This window comes from Trachypithecus francoisi, unplaced genomic scaffold, assembly GCF_009764315.1.
Source record: "Trachypithecus francoisi isolate TF-2019V2 unplaced genomic scaffold, Tfra_2.0 Lachesis_group15, whole genome shotgun sequence".
NCBI lineage: Eukaryota > Metazoa > Chordata > Mammalia > Primates > Cercopithecidae > Trachypithecus > Trachypithecus francoisi.
In genome coordinates, this window is record NW_022681460.1 from 68340205 (window position 1) to 68355693 (window position 15489).

The following is a 15489-nucleotide window of genomic DNA, read 5'->3' on the forward strand; positions in this document are numbered from 1 at the left end:
ATGGCAGAAGAAACCAGTCCAATGCAGGTAGGCTGGCACATTGTATGGTGGGAAGATGAGGGAGTTCCCATCTAATTGTTATTTTGATCAAGAAAATAAGGAGAGTTAAGCAGAATGCCTACTCTTTTACTAGGCCCTTGGGGAGTTGGGATATGAGAAACAAAAGCAGCTTCTACTTTGAGGGTTGCAGCAGAAGTGCTGTCAGGACAAAGAGTAGCTAAGTGAAGGAAGTGAACCATTCGAGGAGTAGGGAAATATGCTAATGATGGTTCTTTTAGGAGGCACAGAGGAATTCGGAAGACGTGTATGCATGGGCTGGGGGTATCTATGAAAGGAATGGGAGAATAAGTATGGGAATGGAATCGCGGTGGTGATGGTGATCTGGCTCTGTCATCATGTAGTGACAGAGTGAAAACAGATGGCTGGGGTGATGGAAGAGACCCGAGGGCGTCTTGGAAAACGGACCATCGGTTCAGCTCCCTCCGGGGGCTTTAGCTCAAGATGTGGGGCCACTGAGTGAGATTCTCTCCAGCCAGAAGAGACACCTCCCTGGACTCACAAAGCCGTGATACACTTTTAAAAATTATTTTATTTATTTACTTTAAGTTCTGGGATACATGTGCAGAATGTGCAGTTTTGTTACATAGGTATACATGTGCCATGGTGGTTTGCTGCACCCATCAACCTGTCATCTAGGTTTTGTTTTTTTAATTTTTAAATTGTTTTTATTTTAAGACAGAGTATCACTCTTGTTACCCAGGCTGGAGTGCAATGGCACAATCTCGGCTCACTGCAACCTCTACCTCCCGAGTTCAAGTGATTCTCCTGCCTCAGCCTCCCAAGGAGCTGGGATTACAGGCATGAGCCACTACACCTAGCTAATTTTGTATTTTCAGTAGAGTGGGGGTTGGTCATGCTGGTCTCGAATTCCCGACCTCAGGTGATCTGCCTACCTCAGCCTCCCAAAGTGCTGGGATTATAGGCATGAGTCACCACGCCCAGCCTGTCATCTAGGTTTTAAACGCTGCATGCATTAGGTATTTCTCCTAATGCCCTGCCTCCCCTTACCCCCGCAAACCCCGACAGACCCCGAGGTGTGATGTTCCCTTCCCTGTGTCCATGTGTTCTCACTGTTCAACTCCCACTTATGAGTGAAAACATGTGGTGTTTAGTTTTCTGTTCCCGTGTTAGTTTGCTGAGGATGATGGTTTCCAGCTTCATCCCTGTCTCTACAAATGACATGAACTCATCCTTTTTTATGGCTGCATAGTATTCCATGGTGTACATGTGCCACATTTTCTTTATCCAGTCTATCATTGATGCACATTTGGGTTGGTTCCAAGTCTTTGCTATTGTAAATAGTACTGCAATAAACATGCGTGTGCATGTGTCTTTATAGTAGAATGATCTATGATCCTTTGGGGAAATACCCAGTAATGGGATTGCTGGATTAAATGGTATTTCTGGTTTTAGATCCTTGAGGAATTGCCATGATGTCTTCCACAATGGTCAAACTAATTTATACTCCCACCAACAGTGTAAAGGCATTCCTATTTCTCCACATCATCACCAGCATCTGTTGTTTCCTAAAGATCACCATTCTAACTGGCGAGAGATGGTAAAAACTGTGATACACTTTCTAAGGGCACCTGACTTTTTGGAGCTCAGCACTGCAACCTATGCAATCTCCCAGGGTTCCTAAGTTCCTCAACTATGACATAGAATGGTCTCTCAGGTCCTTTCCATGCCTAAGACCCTGGATTTTAAGAAATTGTTTGCTAAGGGATCACCTTTGTGCAGTTTGAAATACTGCACTGGACTACGAATAGAACTCAAACATATCAATGTCTCTGGCTACTTTTGGTTAAAATTCAATTTTGTTAATATAAATAACGTTTTAAAGGCAGTGTTGTGTGAGGAAAAGACAACAGGAGTTTGGGAATCATATACATCTGACTAAATCTAAATTCCACCCCTTATAACCCTGGACATGTTTGTTAAACCTCTTTCCATAAACCTCAAGCCTCCTCCTCCGCTCAATCATTGCTCTTTTATAAAATAGTTAAGAATATTAAATGAGAACTTTGGAAAGCCCCCGGCACATAATGAAGGTGAGTTTGCTTGCCTCTTCTGTTTTGAACATGAAAGTCTAAAGACACATTTGTTAAAAACAGGATGGAAATAAAGAACAAGTGGTACAGAAGGAATAACTAGAAAAAAAGGTGATGGGATATTCTCAAGTGAGTTTGAAAGGGGTGAAAGTGGAGCAAGTGGAGCTATCAGAGCAGCTGCCAGAACAGAGGTAGGAGGATGAGTAATAGACCCAGGGAAGCATGAAGGAAGAGGCATTGAAGAGGCAATTGTGCAGAGGAAGCTAAACATACACATATATTTCAAACCATGGCAATTCATTTGGGAAAGTGAAATTGAAGCAGGGTCTATACAAAACATTAAGGCTGGAGTGACCCATGCGAGAAAGGGAGGTCTGATCAGGATACACACTTGAGTTCAAAGTCAGAGTGACCTCTGGAAGCGGGGAGAATTAGGATTGAGCTGAGAGCAAACCTTCATAGCAGGCCTGAAGATACAGGGCTTGGAAGTCAGATGACAGAAAGGCAAGGGGCCTTCAGGTGGGCTCCCGTGGAGCTGCTGAAATGAATTAGATTTATGATGTTGGATAATCCTAAGTAAATATATTCATAATTGCTCTGAATATGAGGATTAGAGCATGGTTTCTAGGCTGTCTTCTAAAAAATGAGAAATTATCTTGATCGTTGTTGCTCTTGCATTTTACCTATCAGAACCCTGTGATAGGCTGTCTTCGCAGTTTTGGCGTTCAAAAGTAGAGTGCAAACCTTGTTAAGCCTCTAGTTCCACCCTACAGTCATAAAGCCTGAAGTAGAGCAGATCCAAACAGTGCCATGACTCACAGGCTCTGCAGCCTCGAGGGTGCACAGGATGCGCAGTGGCAGTAGTCACCTAGAGGGAAGAGCGTTCCATTAGGGAATTCTTGGTGGGATGGTGCATGCTCTAATCATGTGCTTTTAATAGAAGACCCTCTGAGAAGACAGCTGACCCACACAAACAGCCTATCACGTGCACATAGTAGAGGCAACTAGGATCCCCACTCTCCACTCTGGGTTTCAGAACCCAGTGAAAACATCAGAACGTTTGCACTTATGCAGTGATGGCTTCCAAATGAAGCCCAGGTCTCATGTTAAAGGGTGGGTTATGAAACCCGGGGGGCGGTGGATAACAGGAAAGAAAAACAGTAAGGTTTCAGTGAAGGAAGGCAAATATGTGCTAATAGGAGAAGGTGAGAAAGGCTAATGAGATGTCTAATGCAAAGAATAACCTCATCCAAGCCCTAAGATCTGTGCCTGAACCTGCACTTTAGGGCTACACATAGAAAGGAAGGGAGCCACTGGTACCAAATATTCTGTAAGGCTTTGGGGCACAGGCAGTACTGGCCCCCATCTCAGCATGTCGAGAAACAGAGGCAGCCAAGAGAAGCAGCCGCAAACTCTGCCCAGGCCCCAGGGTGGCACCAGCATCCAGGAGACCTCAGAGGTCCCTGCCTAGCTCTAGCCTTAGGAAGAGGCCTAGGGGGCATATATTGGACGCTTGCATTTTCCACCAAGTTGATCTAAGTTGGAAAGAAAAACATGATGGGTGCTTTAAGGAGGTTGTGTGACTTGTTTTTGAGTTACCACTGAGTGCTTCAAAAATTATTGGGGAGAGGAAGCATGGATTTTACAGAGGTCTCAAAGTCCCAAAATAATAATTGGAGTTCAGTTTCAGTGAACAATTTTTAGGCATTTTTAAAAATTTGCTTTTTCTACTTTGCTTTTAAGCTGTAAGTTCTTTTAAAACTCCAGTGTATGTGGCACCAATGACCTCACAATGCTTGAAATATTTTTTTACTGATCAAAATTTTTATTCAAAAGAAACTTTAATCCTCATGCAAAGTACTTTGGGCTTTGCTTGCTGCCGGTGAACAGACATGTGCACACTTCTGATAGAAGAACTGCAAAAACAAAGTTCCAGTTTACTCTCTGGCCTAAACAACAGCTCTAAGCGATTTTAGAACAGCAGGACTATTGTTTTTGTTAACCAAGATTTGTAAGGACAGTCAGAATTTCACCTCATTAAAAAAATTGTAAAAGATACAATTTCATTCTTTTGGATGGTGTGAGGTGAGTGGAGAACAGTGTTAGTAGCCTCTGGAGGTTTTAGAGTCAAAAGATTTTCCTACTTAAATATTCTGAGCCTCAGTTTCCCTATCAGTGAAATAGGAATAGTAATATTACTCAGCCTTGTAAAGTTATTGTGAATACTTAAGTGAAATTGTATATTTAAAGTACTGACACGGGCTTGACACAAGTAAGTGGTGTGTAAGTATTAACTGTCATGGCATAAATCCAAAGCCTTTGGGACTGTCCTCGATTAAAGCTGTGCAGAAATTGATGAACTCTTTGGCCTGTAGTGATCAAATGTATAGTCAGTTCATTTATTGTCCCTCAAATTGGTGATTTCTACACTAAATATGCCTGCAGTTCTTAAACATAGTCTACTCTGTATCCATCCATCTTCTCTGGTTTTTGGGTTTAGTGTCAATCTTCTGTGGTCCCCTTGGAAATTCCTCTAATTGAGTTAAAGGGAGATAATGTATATGAAAGCATGGAGATCTGGTTCAGTTCTTTTGCTTCTATAAGTGGCAGCAGTAGACTGCTCAGAGAAATCCCCTCTTCTTCAGTGGGGTCCTGTCCCTTCAGGGAACTATGGGGACACTGACTTGTTTTCTCTTACTCTCCATCTGTCTTCACAAGAGGTATTAGTCTATAGTTTTCCTTTCTTGGAATGTCATTGTCTCACTTTATAATCAGAATGATGCTGACCACATTAAGTACATGGCAAAGTGTTCCTCTAGATACTACCTTAATGACATCCCATAAATTGTGGTATGATGTATTTTCATTTATGTTCAGTTAAAAATATTTGCTAATTTTCCTAGAAGTTTCCTCTTGGGATTGTTGTAGGAAGCCAGGGACCCTGAATGGAGGGATCTGCTGAAGCCACGACAGTGAGGAAAGAAAAAGACCCTATCACATTTTTTATATTGTTTTATACTCAGTACCTGTTTTAAGGAAAAAACAAGAAAGTAAAACCAAAGACAGGCAGCCCGGCGCCAGGCCCAAAACCAGGCCTGGGCCTTCCTGGCCTAAACCCAGTAGTTAAAAATCAATTCATAACTTAGAAACCAATGTTATTCATAGATTCCAGACATTGTATAGAAGAACATTGTGAAACTCCCTGCCCTGTTCTGTTCTCTCTATCAGTGCATGAAACCCTGTCACGTATCCCCTAGATTGCTCAATCAATCACGACCCTTTCATATGAAATCTTTAGTGTTGTGAGCCCTTAAAAGGGACAGAAATTGTGCACTCGGGGAGCTCGGATTTTGAGATGGTAGCTTGCCGATGCTCCCAGCTGAATTTACAACTTGGTGTCTGAGAGGTTTCATCTGCGGCCCGCCTGCTACAACAGAAGAACATAAATTGTGAAGATTTCATGGACATTTGTTAGTTCTCCAAATTAATACGTTTATAATTTCTTAAGCCTGTCTTTACTGCAATCTCTGAACATAAACTGTGAAGATTTCATGGACATTTATCACTTTCCCAATCAATACTCTTGTAATTTCCTATGCCTGTCTTTACTTTAATCTCTTAATCCCGTCATCTTCATAAGCGGAGGATGTATGTCACCTCAGGACCCTGTGATGATTGCATTAACTGTACAAATTGTTCACAAAGCATGTGCGTTTGAGCAATATGAAATCTGGGCACTTTAAGAATAGGATAACAGTGATTTTCAGGGAACAAGGGAGATAACCTAAAGTCTGGCTGCCTGGGAGCCAGGTGGAACAGAGTCATATTTTTCTTATTACCGAAAACGGGTAGGAGAAATATCGCTGAATTCTTTCCCTAGAAAGGAATATTAATAATTAACAGCCCTGGGAAAAGAATGCATTCCCAGGGGAGTCCTCTAAAATGGCCACTCTGGAGATGTCTGCCTTATGCAGTTGCAGATAAGGGATGAAACGCGCCCTGGCCTCCTGCAGCGCCCCCAGGCTTTTAGGAAATTCCAGCCTGGTGAATTCTAGTCAGACCGGTTCTCAGCTCTTGAACTCTGTTAAGATGTTTATCAATGATAATGCGTGCACAGCAGGACATGGAAGTTCATTAGTGATTCTAGTTTCACCCTGACTCTGTGATCTCGCCCTGACCTTCTGCCTTGTGATCTTTTGTTGCCCTTGAAGCATGTAATCTCTGTGACCCACACCCTATTCGTACACTCCCTCCCCTTTGAAAATTGCTAATAAAAACTTCCTGGTTTTGCGGCTTAGGGGGTATCAAGGAACCTGCCGACATGTGATGTCTCCTCTGGACACCCAGCTTTAAAATTTCTCCCTTTTGTACTCTTTCCTTTTATTTCTCAGACCAGCCAACACTTAGGGAAATAGAAAAGAACCTACATTGAATTATCAGGGGTAGTTCCCCCGATAGGATCATGGATAATTTAGAAGTGTACTGTTTCATTCCAAAGGTTTGGAATTTTCTGTTGTCTTGCTGTTATTGGTTTCTAGTCTAGTTATATTAGGATCTGAGAGCACACTCTGTGTGAGTTCTGTTCTTTTAAATTTGTTAAGGTTCATTTTAAAATCAAGGATGGGGTCTACCTTGGTGAATGTTCCTTGTGCTCTTGAGAAGAATGTGCATTTTGCTGTTACGGAGTGAAGTGTTCTATGAGTGTCAATTATGTCCAGGTTTTTGATGATGGTGTTCAGTTTTTCTGTATTATTGCTGATTTTTCCATTAGTTCTATTTATTACTGAGATAAGAGTGTCTAAATATGCAATGATAATTGTAGATTTGTCTATTGCTCCTTCAAGTTTTGTCAGCTTTCTTTTTGTATTGTGAGGCTGTGTTATTAGGTGTATACCCATTTGGGATTATAATGTCTTCTTGTGGCATTGAACTTTTTATGATTCTGAAATGTCTCTCTCGATCCTTGTTGATTTTCTTTGCTCTGAAAGTTGTTTTGTCTGATATTAATATCTGCACTCCAGTTTTCTTTTTGTTTGTGTTCTTCTATTCATTCTATTCAATGAGTTTTCTGCTGCCACATTTTTTATGTCATTTTAAAATTTAAATTTTATTGTCATTTTGTAATTCTTTGTAGCATACTTTTTGTTGAGTTGTTTTTAGCTTTCTATTGATTTTAATTGTGTTCATGATTGTTTGTTGGAGTATCTGTAATAATAATAATAACAATAATAATAAATAATTGCTTTCAAGCTCTTTCTGTTTTTAAAGAGATGGGTCTCGCTCTGTTGTCCAGGCTGTAGTACAGAGGTGCAATCATAGGACACTGCAGCCTTGAACTCCTGGGTTCAAGTGATCCTCCCACCTCAGCCTCCTGAGCAGCTGGGATCACAGATGTGCATCACTATGCTCAGCTAATTTTTAATTTTTTTGTAGAGATGGGGTCTTGTCATGCTGCCCAGGCCTCAAACTCCTGGGCTCAAGTGGTCCTCCTGCCTTGGCCTCCCAAAGTGCTGGGATTACAGGTGTAAGCTACCACATCTTGCTGCTTTCAAGTCTATATGAGATAATTCTAAATCTTTGTTACCTTAATATTCATATATGTTGATTTTCCTTTTGATATTTTCGCAAATCTTTAGATGCCATGTAATATTGGTTTGTATTTTAGGCATTTTGAATATTATGAGATCTGGGGGCCTTTTAAAAATATTATGAATATGTGGATATTTTTGTTTTAGGAGGCAATTGACCAGGTCTGAGTTCAGGCTGCAAGTTCTAACCCACCTTTTATGACTTGCAATTCCAATGCTAGCTAGACTTTGAGATTATTTCCATGTATTCCATGTGTACACCAATCATTGTTCTCTCTGGGACCCCAGGTTAACTCCACTTTTAAAGTTTTGTGTATACTGATTATGATCAGATTCATGTATGTACAACTTAGGGGTGAGCCCAGGTGTTTATAAGCAAATTTCTAGGATTGCTTTGCTGAGCTTCTCCATGTCTGGAGAAGCTTTTTTATACTCTAGGGCTCCTCTATTTGGTCCCACAGTCAGAAAGCTGCAATTATGCTGCAATGAACATGGTAGTGCAGATATCTCTTATTTAACCTACATGCTCACAAAATTTTGTAATTGCATCCACATCTGGGGTCAAGTGGTGAAAGGACTGAGACAGAGGGGAAAAAAGGCACTGGAGTTCTCTGATTGGAGGGGAAAATTTCCTGTCTTAGAGATTTGGTTCAAACTATCTTCTGTGGTGGCTTCTGCCATTGTCCCCACAGGATTGCTTCGAGGCTGTAATATAAGAGATCATATGGCAGAATAAAAATTAATTGGTATCTGCATTCTCTGGGCATTGTGAGTTTCTTTTTTCTACTCTGTGTGCTAGTATTAGGGGGCCACTCCTAGATTTCTTTCTTTATCTAAGTGCCTAGTTCCAGGTTTCATGCTACGTTTTTGTATTCAGATCAGGGAGAAATGGTGCCAGATTGATAGCAGTTTAAATTCTATGCTTCTTCCATGATCTCACTGCTTTTATTAACTTCTCAGAGTTCTCACATAGTTGTTCCAACTTGATGATTGCCACACTGAACACACCTGCATTGTCAAACATTGCTTGCATTCTGTCCATCTCTTATATTTGCATTTAGCTGGAAAGACAAAGTGGAGCAGGCATACTCCATTTTACCCAGCAACAGAGCACATAATTATCTCTTAGAGCAATTAAGAATAAGTTTAAAAATTTTTATATTTACCTTTTTGTTTTTTGAGATAGAGTCTTGCTCTGATCCCTAGGCTGGAGTGCAATGGCATGATCTCAGCTCACTGCAACTTTCACCTCCTGGGTTCAAGTAATTCTCCAGCCTCAGCCTCCCGAGTAGCTGGGACTACAGGCATAAGTCACCACATCTGGCTAATTTTTGTATTTTTAGTAGAGATGGGGTTTTGCCATGTTGGCCAGGCTGGTCTTAAACTCCTGACCTCAGGTGATCCACCCACCTCGGCCTCCCAAAGTGCTGGGATTACAGGCATGAGCCACTGTGCTTTCAAGTGCTCTTTAATTTTTGTGTAGGCACAAGTTTATGTCAGATAACATATTTCTTCTGCATAACTTTCACATTTCATTTAGTGCAATTCTACAGAAAATGACATTCAGTTTTTGTTAGTTTAAACAATTCTTTATTTTCTCTGCAGTTTTGAAATAAATTTTTATTCTTTTTGTTTATTTTTCAGTTTGGGTAATTTTTATTTACCTATATTCAAGTTCATTGATTGTTTTCCTCAGCTGTATTTACTCTCCTAACGATCCCATTGAAGGTAGTCTGCATCTGTGTTACTGTGTTTTATTTCTAGTATATATTTTTTCAGCCATACTGAGGTATAATTGACACATAAAAATTCTATAAACTTAAAGTATACAATGTGATGTTTTGATATACATGTAGACATTGCAAAATGATTATCATAATTAAGTTAATTAACATATCCATCCTGTCACATAGTTATGAGCATGTAGTGAGAACATTTAAGGTCTATTCTCTTAGCAGATTTCAAGTACATAATACAGTATTATTAACTATAGCCATCATGCTGTATATCAAATCTCCAGAACATGTTCATCCAGCATAACTAAAGCTTTGTACCCTTTGACCTACATCACCCCATTTTCCCCACCTCAGTCCCTGGCAATAACCCTACTCTCTGCTTCTATGAGTTCAACTTTTTAGATTCTACATATAAGTGACATCATGCAGCATTTTTATTCTGTGCCTGGCTTATTTAGCATAATGTCCTCCAGGTTCATCTATGTTGTCACAAATGGTAGGATTTCCTTTTAAGGCTGAATAATATTCCATTATATGTATGTGTATATACATACACATATATACACACCTATATATGTGTGCTTATCTATGTATCTTTCTATATATGTTCCCTTTTTTTACCCATCCATTTATTGATAGATATATAGGTTGGTACCGTATCTTGGCTATTGCGAATTATGCTGCAATGAACATGGTAGTGCAGATATCTCTTTGAGATGGTGATTTCATTTTCTTTGGGTGTACGCCCACAAGTGGAAGTGGAATTGCTGGACCATACAGTAGTTCTAGTTTTAATTTTTTGAGGAACCTCCATACTGTTTTCTATAACGGCTATACCAATTTACATTCCCACCAACAGTGTATGAGAGTTATCCTTTCTCTACATCTTCTCCAACACTTGTTGCCTTTGTCCTTCTAGTCACAGCCAGTCTAACAGGTATGAGGTGATATTTCATTGTGATTTTCATGTGTATTTCCCTGATGATTAGTAATGTTGAATATTTTTATATAACTTGGCTATTGGTACGTTTTCTTTTGAGAAATGTCTATTCAGGTCCTTTGCCAATTTTTACATCAAGTTTTTGGTTTTTTGCTACTCAGTTGTGTTTAATTTGGGGTATTAGCCACTTATACATGGTTTGCAGATATTTTCTCCTTTATGTAGATTGCCTTTTCATTTCATTGATTGTTTCCTTTGCTGAAGCTTTTTAGTTTGATACAGTTTTATTTGTCTACTTTTGCTTTTGTTGCCTGTGCTTTTGGTGCCATATCCAAAAGTCATTGTCCTTTGGATATTGACATTTGTCTAGACAAATGTCAAGAAGCATTTTTCATGTGTTTTCTTCTGTCAGTTTTATAGTTTCAGGTTTGTGTTTAAGCATTTAACCCATTTTGGGTTTATTTTTGTATATGATGTAAGATAATGGTTTAATTTTATTCTTCTGCATGTAGATATTTAGTTTTTACAAAACCATTTATTGAAGAGACTATCCTTTCCCTATTGTGTGTATGTGACAACTTTGACAAAGATAAATTAACTGCAAATGTGTGAATTTATTTCTGGGTTATCTATTCTGTTCCATTAGTCTATATGTCTGTTTTTATGCCAGTACCATGCTGTTTTTGTTACTATAACTCTGTAGTATATTTTGAAGTTGGATAGTATGAGTCCTCCAGATTTGTTCTTTTTGTTCAAGGTTGCTTTGACTATTTGGGGTCTTTTGTGGTTCAATAATTTTCCTTGATTTTTTTGGTAAATATTTCACATTATATAAATTGCATTCTTTTCAGTGATTTTTAGTTATATTTACATATTCTTAAATCATTACCACTATCTAATTTTAAAACATTTTCATCAGCCCAAAAGGAAACCTTGAACCCATTAGCAATCACTTCCTTTTTTTAAAAAAAAAGAGTTTAAGGAAAGAATATATTTGAACCACATAAACAAACAAAAAGGTATTACATAAGAAAAAATAATGTAACAATTTATGTGAGTATCTGACATATGAGTATGCTCTTACATCTAAAACAAAAAATAAAAAGGTAACATTGGTACTATCTCTCTATCTATCTATCTAACAAATGTGCATTAAATAATTCTCTAACATAAAACATTTAAAATGTGGAGAATATTTTTTCAAGATACAGAAAACAATTGTTATGATAGGTACAACTGCAATTCTTATAAAAACATGCTTGAAAGGATAAAATTCATCTGATCACTCATTTCTCACATACACCAATGCTATAAAATTGTTAAGCACTGAATATTGCCACCCATTTTTGCAATGTTTGAGTTTCAACACTGATTGGTATGAATTCTGAATTATACAATTAATTACTGTTATTTTTCAGTCTTTCTGCCATGTTCCATACAGAAGGCATCTATTTAATATGAATACTTAAAACAGCTACATTATTTATAGCAAAGTCACTTCCCTATGTTCATTTTTCCTTTAAAGGCATTATATTTAGAAAATAGTTATTACAACAAATAGTGCTTTAGAAGATCTGAAACTCCAAATCAATGTGCTCCATCAACCATAAGTAGATCTAAGAATCCCTGAGTGAAAAGAACACAAATGTAAAAAGCTGATAAATTTAAAGATTATAAAATTGGTTTATTATAAAAACAATTCAAGAATACCCACTTAAAATCTTATCCCAGTGCTACCCAATACAACCAAGAAGCAGTTAATCACTTTTACATCAGGAACAAGGACATAAAACCAGACACCACATCAAGGCAGTGATTCAAACTCAAAAAGAGAAAGGACTCTTAGGTCTCCTTCAGGTCAGTACAGAGAGTATCATAATATCAAAGCACTGTGCCAGGTATCACAGTACTGCTACAACACTGAGGTATAAATGGGCAAATTAAAGTCGAGGAGAAATGAAGATCTCCATATTCTTGTTTTGTGGGTGTACTTAAGTGATTGAAATTCTAGGAACAGCTGCCTTTAATGACAGCAAGATGTAAGACAAGTCTTTATTAAAGAGAAAGAAGTTTATAAGGTTCTCTATCATGGTTCCCTGAAATCTTCACAACCCCCCAAACCTTCCCACCCTCCCCTTAAGCTAAAGTTACTCTGCTGATATATAAGATATAATCTTAATTTGTGGCTACTGGCAAATTATAGGCACTTCTTCCAAGAAGCTTTGATCTTCTGCACATTAAAAAAAATTCCCAACCACACACTATATAATTCATATACCCAATTTTGCATTCTGAGTAGAATTTCATTATTACTCTAAAACTCCATCTGCACAGTGGCCATTTCCTCCCAGACTTAACTCAAGATTTAATCTTTCTGCTGTTTTCTTAATAAAAGTCTTAGAGTCAATTATTATGAGTGATCGGCCTATGAACTATTATATACAACATAGTGATTGCATTTTTTTGAGCACTGAAAATGTTTAAAACAAAACTTCTTACTTCCAACTTTTGTACTCCCCCAAAATGAAGGGCCAAAATACTTAGATTTTGTAACTGGGGGAAAAAAATCTATCTTCCCAAGCTGAGGCTTTTCATAGCAGCTTTTGCCAGAAGAGATTTTATGTCTGTTATAAACCCTTGAAAATAAGGGCTTATTCTAGATATATTGGAAGACCATTAAAACATAGAGGTGCTAGCCAGTGCAACTTTAATTCACAACCAACTTTGACTTCATAGCTTATACTGAAGAGTTAATTCATGCTCATTTTGTTCCTTTAAAAAAATATTCTTTGGGGCCGGGCGCGGTGGCTCACGCCTGTAATTCCAGCACTTTGGGAGGCCGAGGCGGGTGGATCAGGAGCTCAGGAGATCCAGACCATCCTGGCTTACACAGTGAAGCCCCATCTCTATCAAAAATACAAAAATTAGCTGGGTGTGGTAGCATGTGCCTGTAATCCCAGCTACTCGGGAGGCTGAGGCACAAGAACTGCTTGAACTCAGGGGGCAGAGGTTGCAGTGAGCCGAGATTGCGCCACTGCACTCCAGCCTGATGACAGAGCGAGACTCCATCTCAAAAAAAAAAAAAAAACAAAAACTCTTTGGAAACCATTATCATCCCTGTAGACACATACTCTAGTTACATAATCTCTTCCTGTAAAAATAAAGATATAATCATGATTATCTGTATTTCTTTGCTAAATTCAACTGTCAATATACATTATTAATCTGATCACTTTTCCGGCTAACTCATGACCTTATAGTATTCTATCCAGGGTCAGTTTTCACCACAGAAGTAGGAGCAAGTCTTATAAGTAAGAACAATCTTGAAGGCAATATTTTAATCTAGTCTTTAATGTGTTCTTTACAAATGAGAACTACAAACTAGAATTTACTTCCAAAACTAAGGCAAAGGCAAACTTCCAAAGCTAAATAAAGGTAAACCACTATAAAGCTTATTTCTGTCATGAACATTATGAACCTACTCAGTGATTTCCAACCAAGACATAAAAATTAGTCCAAGGGAGAAAATAAAGCTATTTCTGGTTTGCTCCTTTCCAATTCATCGGATAATACCTATCATATGCCCAGAGGGCGTGGAGCACCTCCCTAGGTACTATCCATAGTAATAGCTCTTTCTAGAACACTGAACTACTTCAAACGTCTGTGGATTTCCCCAACCAGATTTAAACTACCAGTGAAATATAAACTACTCGTCATGTATTCTAAATGCACGCAAAGTGCTACCATTTTAAAAATTAACTGGAAAGCAGGGAAACCTAAAAAAAGGATACATTCTGCTACCACACTCTTATAAATGTTATGTTTGTGTGTGTGTATGTATATAAAATAGAGAGCAGATAATCAAGATTTAAATAAGGTGGTAAAAAATTGGAAATGAAGATTTTACCAAAACAACTACAATAACTGTCCCAAGCTACAACTATGAACAGATTCACTAATATGGTCATTTGCCTAGGATCCAACAAAACCGTGTCATTAAGGATGTCAGAACTCAAAGCTTCCTGCAGACTTGGCATCATCTCCTCTCCTTCTATGTTCACTCCATCTCCTTCCAGTGTTCCTTGGTCCACTTTTGTCCCAGGAATGGCTTCCAGGTAGTCGGGGAAACGGTCTTGCTGTTAGGGCAAGGTGCTTTGGTTGATAGTATCACCTGTATCCATCTCATGAATGCTGTTCAGGATGTCATCTGTGGTGCGAGGGACACTAGCTGCCCATGCTTAGTCCACTGTCTGTACACTCATCTCGAGAATGATAAGTGCCACTGTTAAGGAAAAGATGTGAGCTATTGGTCGTCATTGTTCTCATCCTGAGATATCTCTGGTGAAGACACTGGATTTTGAGTCCCACCGTCCTGCTCCAGTGTTGGTAACTGGCTACGCAGTGCTAACTTCTGCCAAAGCAGTTCTTGCTGTTTCAGCCGCAGCCTCTCCTCCATCTGCAGTTGCTGCATCTGTTGCTGCTGGTTGGAGTTGCTGCCACCATGACACCTCCCTGTGGGCTCTGGGGAACCAGGGGTGGTGGCTGTTTCACTGGAGTACTCTGATTCTCTGGTTCCTAGCAAAACGAGGGTCAAGCCTTGGGTCTAGCCAAGAGGTGGTCTTGTTCTTATTGTTTATACAGTAAATTTCTCCATCCCGAGTCATGACATTTCTCTCCCCCACCCCCCGTTTTGTTGATCTTTTGCATTCATTTCTGATCTGATCTCTATTATTTCTTTATTTCTACTAACTTTGGGTTTTGTTTTCTCTTGCTTTTCCAGTTCTTTAAGATGTATCATTAGGTTGTTTATTTGAAGTTTTTCTTCTTTTTTGATTTAGGCACGTGCCACCATGCCCGGCTAATTTTTTGTATTTTTTAGTAGAGACAGGGTTTCACTATGGTTCAGGTTAGTTTCAAATTCCTGGCCTCAAGTGATCTGCCCACCTTGCCCTCCCAAATTGCTGGGATTACAAGCATGAACCACCATGTCTGGCCTATATTTATTTTTTTAAATCCATTCTCCTGATCTCTGCCTTTTGAATGCAGTGTTTAGTTCATTTTTATTCACATAATTACTGATATTTAGTTGAAATTTCCTATTTGTTCATGCATAC

At 38.9% G+C, this 15489-nt stretch overlaps 1 pseudogene; it reads right to left on the reverse strand.

The window, feature by feature from the left end:
* Positions 1 to 15039, reverse strand: part of LOC117097400 — a 48709-nt pseudogene extending 33670 nt beyond the window's left edge.
* Between the last annotated feature and the right edge of the window lie 450 nt (positions 15040 to 15489).